This window comes from Microtus ochrogaster, chromosome 1 (assembly GCF_000317375.1).
Source record: "Microtus ochrogaster isolate Prairie Vole_2 chromosome 1, MicOch1.0, whole genome shotgun sequence".
NCBI lineage: Eukaryota > Metazoa > Chordata > Mammalia > Rodentia > Cricetidae > Microtus > Microtus ochrogaster.
Genome location: NC_022009.1, coordinates 13,492,734 through 13,504,831, shown reverse-complemented (window position 1 = coordinate 13,504,831; position 12,098 = coordinate 13,492,734). Strand labels below are relative to the sequence as shown.

The following is a 12,098-nucleotide window of genomic DNA, read 5'->3' as shown; positions in this document are numbered from 1 at the left end:
GACCGTCTCACCGACTGCAGCATGGAAGGAGTGACCTCAGAGTGTGAAACTGAGGCCAGTGTGCCTTGGATCTCTGCAAAGACACAGGAGAGAGAATCAACCAGTTTAAGATTTGTTTGAAAATATTCAAGCCTGTTGAGTATCTCAAGTCCTGCCACCCTTTCAATGTGGCATATTAGAAATGGCATTATACCTAATAAAATTGTGATTTAGAGAATCTAGTTAAGGCCTCTCTCGGCTTTCTGATGAATCCCGCTCTCCGTAATTCCCTTGAAGTCAGGAGCGATGCCTTTCATGATGTGAGAACAGTGGCACTCTGTGTGCTCCTTAGGAATTACAGGAAGAAACATTTGTATAATCCAAACAATTATATTTTGACTGTGTCATTAATTACATTAGCTTTTTAAAAATCAAGCCAAAATTTGACTGTTAGGTTTCTGTGGTGTGGTTGCCTTCCTTAGTATCAGAGAAGATTATGAATTGAGAGGTCATTGTTTTGGGGAGGCGGGTGGGAGGAATGGAGAAGGCTGGTCACTTGATTCATGCAGTACAGCTGCAGAGGTTCGAAAGCTCCTGAGCATCATTGGGAAGCCCACTAGAGGAGCAGGCATGTGGAATGCCTGCTCAGCATTGGGAGGGGCTCTCAAAGATGAGCTTGTGATAGTGATTGGTATGTAACAACCATATATATCTGAGGGGGAATGGGAAAGAAATATATATGGGGCATTAAATATATATATATATATATATGAGTTGGATTTATTATTAATTTACAGTAATATGTTATCAAGAGTGTTTTGTAAGTTAGGTAAGTTAGCTGTTACTGTTGTTGCTTTTTAGCAAAGAACACTTATACCTCACAGGGGACATTTGGCAATGTCCAGAGCCATGTTTGGTAGTCACAGCTTATGAGAAGAGAGTAATTCTAGCATCTGCTAGGTAGAGGCCACAAATACAATGCTGAGCATTTTAAAAGAGGGAAGAAAGCCCACACAAGGGAGGTTGGTCTAGTCTCAGATCCCACCAGTTACACTGTTGGGCAGTCCTTTCCAAACCTACCAGCCAGACAGCATCTTCTCTTGCCCACCTGCCCTCTGCAGAGCGTGCACTCTTGGTGTGAGCTTACCTGTGTTTTCAGAGACACTCAGCTTATAACTTTGTTCTGTGTCTTTCTGCAGCTAGCTCATGAGGACAGAAGCATATGCTGATGGGTTTGCACGAATACTTGTGTAAACACACTAATAATGTGCTGCACGACTTTCTGTACATTCCTTCTTTCGCTGAGCAGTTCATCAGTACACGTAAAGCCACACTGTTTTATAGCTACCTGCATTTCAGTGTATGAATATACTGTGTTTAATTAGCAGTTTACCCTTTTAAAAGGGTTTCTGTATGTTGAGTGATTTTTTTTTATTATGTTTTTAAGATTGTAGGCTTTTACTTTTATGTAGACAGCAAAATTGGAAGTGCAGAGATTTCCCATTTGCCCCAGTTCCACTCATGTGTGGCTCTGCTATCACCATCCCGAACGGCATATTTGTTATAATAGGTGAACTACACTGGTACACTGTAGTCCACCAGAGTCTGTAGTTTACTTTAGGCTCATGCTTGGTTCTGTGCCTTCTCTGGGTTTGGATGAAAGTCTAGTGATGTGGATGGACCATTACAGTATCACATAGCAGCTTCATGCTGCCATTGCTCTCTTAAGAACTGCTGGCCTTGTTGCTGTCTTCATAGTTTTGCTTTTTGAATCGGGAAGATGCCCTTTTCAGATTGCCTTCTTTCCCTTAGTAGAGTTTTTGGTTTCCTCTATGTTTTTTCATTCTTGTTTTGATTTTTGAGGTGGGTTAAATATAATAGGTTGGCTTGGAAGTTGCTCTGTGGCCTGGGCTGGTCTTAAGCTCTCAGCAGCCCTGCATCTAATTCCAGGCTCCCTAGGGCTGGAATTAGAGTGAACCATCACACCCGGCCAGCTCGTTCTTCTTCGTGCTCAGTTATATCCTGTTGTGTGCCTCAGCCAGTCTTTTCATTCACCTACGAAGTATCTTGGTTTCAAGCACATTTTGGCAGTTACAACTAAAGTGCCCCTGGAAATCTGCATGTTTGTGTGGGGCATACATTTTCAGATCCTTTGGGTAGACAGTGAGGGGTGTAATTCCTGGGTCTTAGGATAAATATTTTATAAGTCACTGTCAAACTAACTCCCAGAGTGACTGAAATGAGAGCCCCGCTGCTCTGTCTCTTTACCAGCATTTGATCTCCCTCTCTCCCCATTTCACCCCTTCTTGTACTTTAGGGTTTGGCCCCTAATTCTAATTCTTGTTTCCCCCACATGGCTGGCTTACAGTGTGCCGCTCTTTCTGACAGGCTCAGTGCTTTCTCCATCCTTCAGGTCCTCTGCTTCTTGGCAGTCCACTCTTAGGGAATGTGCTGTCCCCTTTTTTTCCCCCGAGTAAGAGATAAAACGTCCTAGAGAGGAACTGTCACGTATGTCTTAGGCTCTGTTATGCCTCTTAGCTGAGCCTAACTGATTTCAGAGATTTCAGGCTCTGAAATTGTAATGAAGACACTCTATCATTCAGTTATATTGAGCCATTAAACCTACTATTTAGCATAATGCAAAAATTCCTCGTTTTGTGAACCAGCTTATCCTTCGCCAGCTTTAGTCTCCTAAGAGAGTCCATTGTTTCCTGCCCTTCATTCCCATCTCCTTTAAGCCATTTATATTGCTTTAAGACATTCTTGAGCCCTGCTTTAGGCAGCTTTGAATAGGTTTCATGCATACTGTTCTAGAGTACTTCAAAGTCACTTTGTGTAGGGTTCTCAGATGTATATTGTCTTTTCATATATAATTTGTAGAATTTGTTAACAACTTATTTGCTATGGCACGTATACAATTTAGAATATGTATAGATAAGAAGTTCTTATGATAGAATAGAAAGTAAACCCCCTTGATGAATTCAAGGGCCACCTTACTTTATGTCTGAGAATTGCTTGTTTTTGGGGTCCTCAGTTTTCATATGGTACTGAGAAGTCTGCCTAAATAAATGACTGTGCCGTGTGCGCATTGGTATTCACAGGACTTCAGTGTGTGTGTACAGGCTAAAAGTGTAAGAAGGCTTGGAACTAAAGGTCATTTTGGTTGTCTCTCCCCACCTTTAAGGTTCTTGTGTGCAGAGATTCTGGTACTGCTTATCTCCCTGTGTCATGCCTCTCTTGGGGTGGGGATCGTGAAGATTACCAATGAAGTGTAAATCTCTTAGACTAGTCCCTATCACATGGCAGAATATTTAGCATTTGTTTTCTGAGACAGGGTTTCTCTGTGTAGCTCTGGCTGTCCTGAAAAACTCACTCTGTAGACTAGGCTGTCCTCAAACTCACAGTGATCCACCTGCATCTACCTCCCTAGTGCTGAGATTAAAGGCTTGCACCATCACTAGTAAATAACATTATTATGTTTTGCTATTAGATACTTGAATATGCATGGTCCCTGTTTATAGTTACATTCTTTATCAACTGGATGTATTCAGTTCCATTGCCTTAGTTTCTCTCAATTTCTGTAGCTCCAAGATGATCCTGCCTGGGGAGTAGTCACCTGCCCCTACCTGCTCCTCTTTCTTGTGATTGTGAAATGAAACCACTTTGCCTGGATAAGGAAGTCGTAGTGTTTTTAATGAAATGCTATCTGGGTTTTGAAAACCAGGATGAGTAATGAGTCAGGATGACATGGCATGCTGTCAGCCTTAATACCCAAAGCTGATCCAACCTGTTGGGACTTATACTTGGAGAGTTGGTTTTCTTATGAGGGACAAATGAAGTAGAAAGGAAGGTATGAGTTTGGGAAGCTACTTTTACCATCCAAATGAAGTCTGGGCACCACCCACAGGCTACTAGAATGAAAAAAAAACATTTTATGTGTACATATAATCAACAGCATATCATACAGCCTACCTTCAGGGGAAGAATGGTTATATAGGGCAGAGTCCCAGGGAGAGCGTGTGGAAGCTGTTGCCTGTATTTCTCATCTTAACTAGTGATGAGTCTTTGGTAACTCATTTTTCTCCCAAGCTTCAGTTTCTTCTCTTCTTAGTGAAGGGAGCTGATGATATCTCAGAATCTTCCAGTTCTGAAGTGGATGACTTTTGACCGACATTATCCAGGTCATTTAGAATGGCTTTCTCAAGGTTTACTAATCACTTCCCAGAGTAGCTGCTCACTTAGGTAAGTGGTTTCTTTTCTATTTTTGTGGTGTCTTCTCTAATGGAAAAAGATATCAGGACCTTTCGTTACTTTAGTTGTTGTATTGTACTCTACATTCTCTCTAGGGTCAAACTTTTGTTTTTATGGCATATTTTTTTGAGTTACATTCTATTTATAATGTCTTTTGGTTTTGTCAAATTTATCCATTTGAAATATTTCTTAGAATATTTTTGTCTTCCAGTAGCCTATTCATTTTTATTTATCTAAATTTGATCTCTCTCTCTGTATTTTTTGTTTTGTTTTTTGTTTTTTCGAGACAGAGTTTCTCTGTGTGATAGTCCTAGCTGTCCTGGAATTAGCTCTGCAGACCAGGCTGGGCTTGAACTCACAGAGATCTGCCTGCCTCTGCCTCCTGAGTGCTGGGGTTAAAGGCGTGCACCACCACTGTCCTGCTGAACTATGTAGATTTTATATCTATATGTGTATTTGCATATCTTTTCTAAAAATACTTCATTTGAGGGTACTCCAAATGTGAGATATAGTCTTGTTGGTAAAAGCATTGGCTTTGTTAGTTCTAGGTGGTATTTATTGAATGACTTAATACCATACTTTTACTCAAAAAAAAAAATAAATTGGTGGTGTTGAGTGTCAAACCTAGGACATTATATATTCTAGGCAAACATCACTACATTATACAGTGGCATTTCATTTGTATTTTAATAAAGAAAGCTTGCCTGAAGATCCGAGAATAAAACAGCCCCACTGATCAGCCCTATAGACCAGGCAGTGGTAACACACACCTTTAATCCCAGTAGCCACACTAGTTGCCATAGAAACCAGGTGGTGCATGCCTTCAATCCCAGTTGTGTACACCTTTAATCCCAGCCCTGGTGGGATTAAATATAAGATGGGAGGAGACAGCTCTCAGTCTCATTCTGAGATTCCTGGAGGCAGAATCGCCATTTTGGACTGAGGTCAAGGTAAGAGCCTGGCTGCTTTTGCTTTTCGAATCTTTAGGTTGAACCCCAGTATCAGTCTTTGAGCTTTAATTAATCGTGCATCAGCACTGAGCTATATTCCCAGCCTTTGGTTTGTTTGAGACAGGACCTCGGTATGTAGTGTAGGCTGGCAAGAACTTACTTTGTAGCTTAAGTCAGTCTCACTTTATGATGCCTTAGCTTCTTCCCAAGTGCTGAGATTATGTGCATGTGTCACCTTATCCATATTAATGTTTGGATGGTTAAAAAAAGCAGTTATTTCCTGTCAACAGTAGAAAGTGTAATATGAACAAATTAAAAGATGTTATACTAATAGAATTTTGTATTAGGTAAGGAAGGAAGAGAGAGAGAAGGTTGATTCGAGGTAGGTGTGTGGGGGGTCATGCCAGAATGAGGAAAGCTTTAATAGGATGTGAAAAGATTTTCCAGGTGACTGAACTACCAGGGAATCCCCAAACCACTTGCTATACAGGAGATGCGGTGCCATGTTGTTGTAGCATTAACAGTTGTTTGTGTGCATGTGCGCAAGTGAGCACCAAGTTTGGGCAGCTGAAAGATGTTAATGTGTGTCAGTTTGTGGAAGTACCTCGTAGACAGTGGAGACCCATCAGAAGGCTTGAAGTAGAAGACTGGTATATTTGTGTGTGTGTGTGTATGAGTATATATATGTATATATATATTTGTACACATGTACATATACATGCACATATATATTTATTTGTATTTTCTTAATTTCCTTTTTTAGTTTTTCGAGACAGAGTTTCTTTGTGTAGCTTTGAACCGTTTTGTGGAACTCACTCTGTAGACCAAACTCACAGAGATCTGCCCGCCTCTGCTGCACTCCCCCCCCCCCCCAGTGCTGGGATTTAAGGCGTGCGCCACTACCACCTGGCTGGCATTTTATATTTTAATAGCAGTAGAAAAGATAGAGTGTGGTAAGGCAGTATCCCTAGGGGAGTGTTGCACTGGCAAAGATGTGCAGCCGTAAGCCAACAGCAGGTGATAGGGTAGGAAAGCAAGAAAGGGAGAGAGGGAGGGAGAGAAATTCATGAGAGTCACCTAGAAGTGCAGAAAAGCCACTTATAGTTTATGTGGCTATTTTGAGAGGAAGGAGATTCAATGGCTGTGGCATAAGCCGCTGTGGTCATTGTGGTACTTCGTTAAGGGACAGCAGGTTTTGCTTGGAAGCTGAGGAGTTGAGTTTTTGTGGTTGCTGTTGAAGTTCCTGTGGGAAGCCTAATGTGGAAAAGCAGATACAGAGCTGCTCCTTGTCAGCATGGGGATGTGCAGGAGGCAGGTACAGGGATGGGACGCTGCCCTCTGTTCCATGGTCTAGGTGGCAGCAAGGTGGTTGAGGAGTGGGCAGAACGAGGAAGTTAAGACCATGGTGACAGACAGTGATTCCTCCTGTAACAGGGACCTAGGATATGCTGGCTTCATTTGAGTAAAATATTACCATTTTTCCTTACAAAAACTACAGAACTTTAGCACATGGTCACTGCTGTATTATTTTCATATTTTGTCTTTATGACTTGACTAGTCTTGGTTTCAAGCCTGCATTGTTCCCAGTGTGTGATTAAATCTATGTATACTGCAAACTGAGGCTATTCGAGTTTCAGAGTTAATGTAGCTTGAGTATAAAGTATATTGAATAGTCTTTTCCTTCTCTTGAGATCTTCCTTGAGTCGTTCACATTGTTTCTCGGCCACTAGTCGCCCATCCCCCCCCCAACTTTCAAATTATATCATGTTACTTGATTATCTAAGTGATCATTGTTTAAAAATACATTCTTGGGCCGGGCGATGGTGGCGCATTCCTTTAATCCCAGCACTCAGGAGGCAGAGGCAGGTGGATCTCTGTGAGTTCGAGACCAGCCTGGTCTACATAGCTAGTTCCAGGACAGGCTCCAAAGCCACAGAGAAACCCTGTCTCGAAAAATCAAACAAACAAACAAAATACATTCTTGGTTTAACTGGAAACTATAGCTCTGATTAGCCTCTTACTAGACTAATACAGTTTTGTGGAGAATTAGAAATTCTCAATTAAGGGCCTCCAAGTCTGCCTACAAAGTAATTCAGGATGTTTTGTTAACTTCACTGTGTATCCTGTTGACTGAAAGATAAAGGACTTCTTGTTATTAATATAGCATTAGCTTATTAAATGCAGCATTGGAAATGGTCACAGATGGGAATGTAAGAGCTTGTCGCTTGTCATGTCTTGCATTTGATAGTGAATACAATTATACCCTGACTAGATTTTGGAGATAACTAAATGGTGCTATATGAGAAAAGTGTTTGCCAACTAGAGTTATTGGGAAAATTTGAGAATGGGTAAGTTCAAGATATATGACCGCAGAAGCATATTAGAAATTTAGATTCTTGGTACATAGGAGAGAGGTTACGACTATAATAATGCAGTTACTAAAAGACATTTTTAGAGAGAATAGAGAGAATCAACTAGGCAAGGCCAGAGGCAGATGTTACACTTTACCGTTTGTCCGAGGAATAGAAACTGACAGGTATTTTGCCTTTTCCTTAAACTGTCATCTTGTGCTACTCTGGTTAATGTTCCGTTAGCAGTATTTATTGTCTTAAGGTACGCAGATTTATTTCTTGGTGTTACTGAACTCTGTGATATTGACTACAGTTTTATGTGTGTGTTCTGTGTATTTTTATGTGGAAGGAAAGATTCTCAAACGGCTTAAATTGGATTTTGCCATATGTGCATTAACCATCTGCACTAGATGTCTAGGTGAGAGCGTGAAACTGCCTGGAACTGGAATCTGCTCTGTGAAGAGGTCTTTCTCTTTGTTCCCCAGAGATAGGGACTGAACCCATGCACTTTTTCCACTGAAACTGCACCTTTAGCCCCCATAGGAGGGTCTTTGTTCATGTATTCAATATTGTAAATGTATGTATAACTGTTTAGGTTTTCTGTTTATTTTTATTATTACTGTGTATTAATTATAATAGGTTTCATTATAGCATTTTCACACCTCGACCTATTTGGGCCATAATTCACTCCTTCCTTCTCTTGCTTTCCATTGTTTCCCTGTCTGCTAATCCTCTTTCTCTTCCCAGCTAGCCCTGCTTCTACCTTCATGCCCCTTTCCTTTTTGGGAGCATGGGATCTCGTGAGTTTGAGTAGTTACAGGCAAATGGGCTAGGATGTAGGGGTTTGCTTACACGTTCCTGAGCACCTCCACCACTGGCCATGCCGTTGAAGGAAATGTCTTCTTCCTCCATCAACTGTTAACTACATATAAATCCTCGTGGAAGGTTGTGGGTTCAGTGAGCCCCTTCTGCTCTCAGGCAGTCTACACAGTCTTGTGCAGATCTTCTGTAAGTAGTACAGTTGCTGGTTGTTGAAGAGTGCAACAGTCATGCCATGTCCCAAAGCTAGCATTGCACACTAGTTCCCACCCACTTTGTCCAGCTTCTCTGGTCTTTCTACCCCTCCTTTGATGTTCCTTGAGCCTCAGAGGAGGTGATTCAGATGTCCTGTTTATGGATGTATTTAATAGTCATTTGACCTTCTACAAAAATACTGGGGCTAGGAAGATGGCTCAGTGGTTAAGAGCATTGCCTGCTTACAGCCAGTGTAAGAGCACTTGGTGGTTTACAGCCATCTGTAACTCCAATACTGGGAGATCTGTTGCTCTCTTCTGACCTCTGAGGGCACTGCATGTACACAGTGCACAGATGCATATGCAAGGAAACACCCATACATATAAAATAAAAGTAAATAATAAATCTTACGTGTGTGGTGTGTCTGTGTGTCTGTGTAGAGATGTGTATATATAAGTGAATGTGCCTGAGGAGTCCAGAAGAGGGTGTTGGATCCTTTGGAGACAAAGTTACAGGTGAGTGTGAAGTGTCTGGCATGGGTGCTGAGAATTAAACTTGGATCTTCAGTAGGAGTAATCTGAACTCTTAACTGCTGAGCCATCTCTCTAGCCCTAGTCATTTATTCTTTTTTTTTTTTCTGTTTTCTTTTTTAGATTTTATATGTATTAGTGTTTTGCTACATCTATGTGTTTGTTTAGCAAGTTTGTGCCTGGTGCTTGCAGAGGTCAGAAAAGGGTCTTGGATTCCCTGGCATTGGAGTTATAGATGGTTATGAGCTACCAGAGATACTGGGAACTGAGCCCAGCAAGTGCTCTTAACCACAGAGCCATCTCCCCAGCCCTTAATCATTTGTTCTTAATGCTCGACCTTTATTAGTCTCTGTTGTCACTACTGATCACTGCAAAGAGAAGACTCCATGACCAGACCTGCTGGCAGCACTATCCTAAGGCCATTTGCAGGTGTCTTGAAAACAGTTTGACAGGTGCTTTATGTCCGTTTTTCAAAACAGCAGTGTGGCTTCCCACTAGTGCTGTGACCTCCCCGGCCATGGCCTTTAACTGGGTTCATGATACCATGTGTGGATTCTGTGTTGTAGGACAGGCAACAGTCAGGAAGTGGTTGGTTACTGTCATGACAGACTGGCCACTGTTGCAAGAACAGGCTGATCCTGTGGGCTGGGCAGGGTTGCTGCATGTGGTCTACAGCTGAACGAGACTATTGCTGCCTGTTCTCCCCTTGGAGCCTGCATAGCGCCTTTTGATACCGTGAAGGCTAGGCTGCAGGGAGGAAGTTTCCAGGCCGAATCTAGTTGGCTTTCTTTGTGTTCTACCAGAATGGACAACCAATAGCAATGGCAATTGGGTTATTTGGGGGTCTCCAGGAGGCTCCCTGACCAACAGCTTTTAGGGTGGTAGTCCACCCCTGGCACTGGGATTTTCATTTAATAAGTTAAGCTATTGCTTCTGGGAGCAACTTTATCTTAATGTCAGTTTGGGTAGGTTGTTAATAACAGTTAACACAATTAGAATTTCAGTTATATATTAATTTGTGTATTTGCGTGTGTGTTGCCTCTGTACTATGCTTTTCCCCTTAAACTTTTTCTTTTTCTTTTCTTTGTTTTTTTGAGACAGGGTTTCTCTTTGTATTTCTCACTGTCCTAGAACTAATTTTGTAGACAAGATTTGGACTTGAACTCAGAGATCCACCTGCCTCTACCTCTTGAGTGCTGGGATTAAAGATTTTGCCACCATGCCTGGCTCCCTTGAATTTTTCTGAATCTAAAGATCCTTCCTTCCTCCCTTTCTTCCTTCCTCCCTTCCTCCCTTTCTTCCTTCCTCCCTCCCTCCCTCCCTCCTTCCCTCCCTCCCTTCCTCCCTCCCTCCCTTCCTCCCTCCGTCCCCTAAAAGATTTTGTATTCTGTGTATGTGGGTGTTTTGTCTGCATATGTGCACACCTGAAGAGGACATTGGATCCCAGGGGACTACAGTCATGGGCTGTTGTGAGTCACTGTGTTAGTGCTGAACTTAGGACGTCTAGAAGAACAAGCAGCCAGTGCTCTTAACCAATGAGCTGTCTCTCCAGCCCTAAATCTAAAGATTTTTAAGTCCTTTCTTGTATTTTTGGTTGCTTTTGACAAGGGCAGCTGGTATGTTGATTGTGGGTAGCCATGTTCACTCTTTAATGGAGAAAAACTTAATTATCTTTTGAAAATTTCATGCATAGTTAGAATGTGTTGATCATACTTCTCATTCTCTTCCAGCTTCTCTGTAAGTCACCTACATAATTTTTCCTAATACATTTGTGTATTCATGCCCTTCCTGTCTTAACAATTTATTGTCCCTCAAGAATTCTTCAGAACTTTGAGAGGGATTTTAACTATGATTAATTTTAATTTTCTTAAAACAACAACCCGTTTTACTTAGGAAATAAACTATTTGCTTAATTTCCAAATTGTAGCCCTTCTAGCCTAACTGCTTTAACTAGGTTGTTTCATGTTTCCAGTATATGTAATGTTCTTTGAGAGGTGTGGCCTGTCAATCACTGATATCTGATAATATCATCCCACTGTACTGAGAATCTACTTCTGTGTCCCGTCCGCGTCGCGCCCCCCCCCCCCCCCCCCCAGTAAAACTGGCAGCAGAGGCATGCAGAGTAGTTAGAGTACTGCGTTCAAGGTTGTAGTGTCTCTCCCCAGCCTTTTAACTTACCCTTGGAAATGAAGGTATAGCAGTGCTTGAAAGTCCACTCAGAAGGGGGACATTGCAGCATGGATAAGAGGATCTTAAACAGGCCTGGCTCTTGGCATTTGTATGGTTTAGTTATTTCTTTGCCTAGAGAGAGACGGGAGAGGTGGGAGGAAGGGAGAGAAGGATTGATTCTCCCAGAAGAAAGCGGCTTGCACCACACTGGTGGGGGATATCAGGAAAAAGCAGAGAAAGCAAGTGTCCTCAGCATGGAATTCTCAGAGACTGTAATGCCTGAGGCAGGAATTTGGCAGGAAAAGGAGGAGCAGGTCATTTCCAGGAGGGAGCTGGCTCCTGACCAGTGTTTAAAGGCAAACCTGGTCTGTGAGGAAGACAAGATGAGATGTGCTGCCCTGTGACTTCTGAGATTCCCCTGCAGTGTGGAGAGAGGATAAGGGCCCTGGAGAGCGAAAGCACACGTGCTCACCAGAGTTCCAGAGCAATGGAAAAGAAAACAGGATGTGTCCTGGCAGAGAGCGGCCATGAGCTCGGGGATGACACATACAAGAAAGATGCTTATGAGTAAAAATAGGACTGGCTATGATTATTTGATAAGCTGGAGAACAAGTAGACTTTTTAATAAAATGTCTGACCAAGCTGTAGTGAAGATATTTCTGGGCTCTTGGAACTATAGGTAACAGAAGATTTTATTAAAGAATAATTTTGAAAGCCAGGCATGGTGACACATGCCTTTAATCCCATCACTCTGGAGGCAGTGAGTTCAAGGCAAGCCTGGTCTACAGAGCGAGTTCCAGAATAGCCAGCGGTATACAGAGAAGCCTTGTCTCAAAAAACCAAAAAAAAAAAAA

At 42.1% G+C, this 12,098-nt stretch overlaps 1 protein-coding gene across 3 annotated transcripts in view; it reads left to right on the top strand.

Moving 5' to 3' along the window:
* Positions 1–12,098, top strand: part of Ppp2r5e (protein phosphatase 2 regulatory subunit B'epsilon) — a 143,179-nt gene that overhangs the window by 73,401 nt on the left and 57,680 nt on the right. The window lies entirely within an intron of this gene.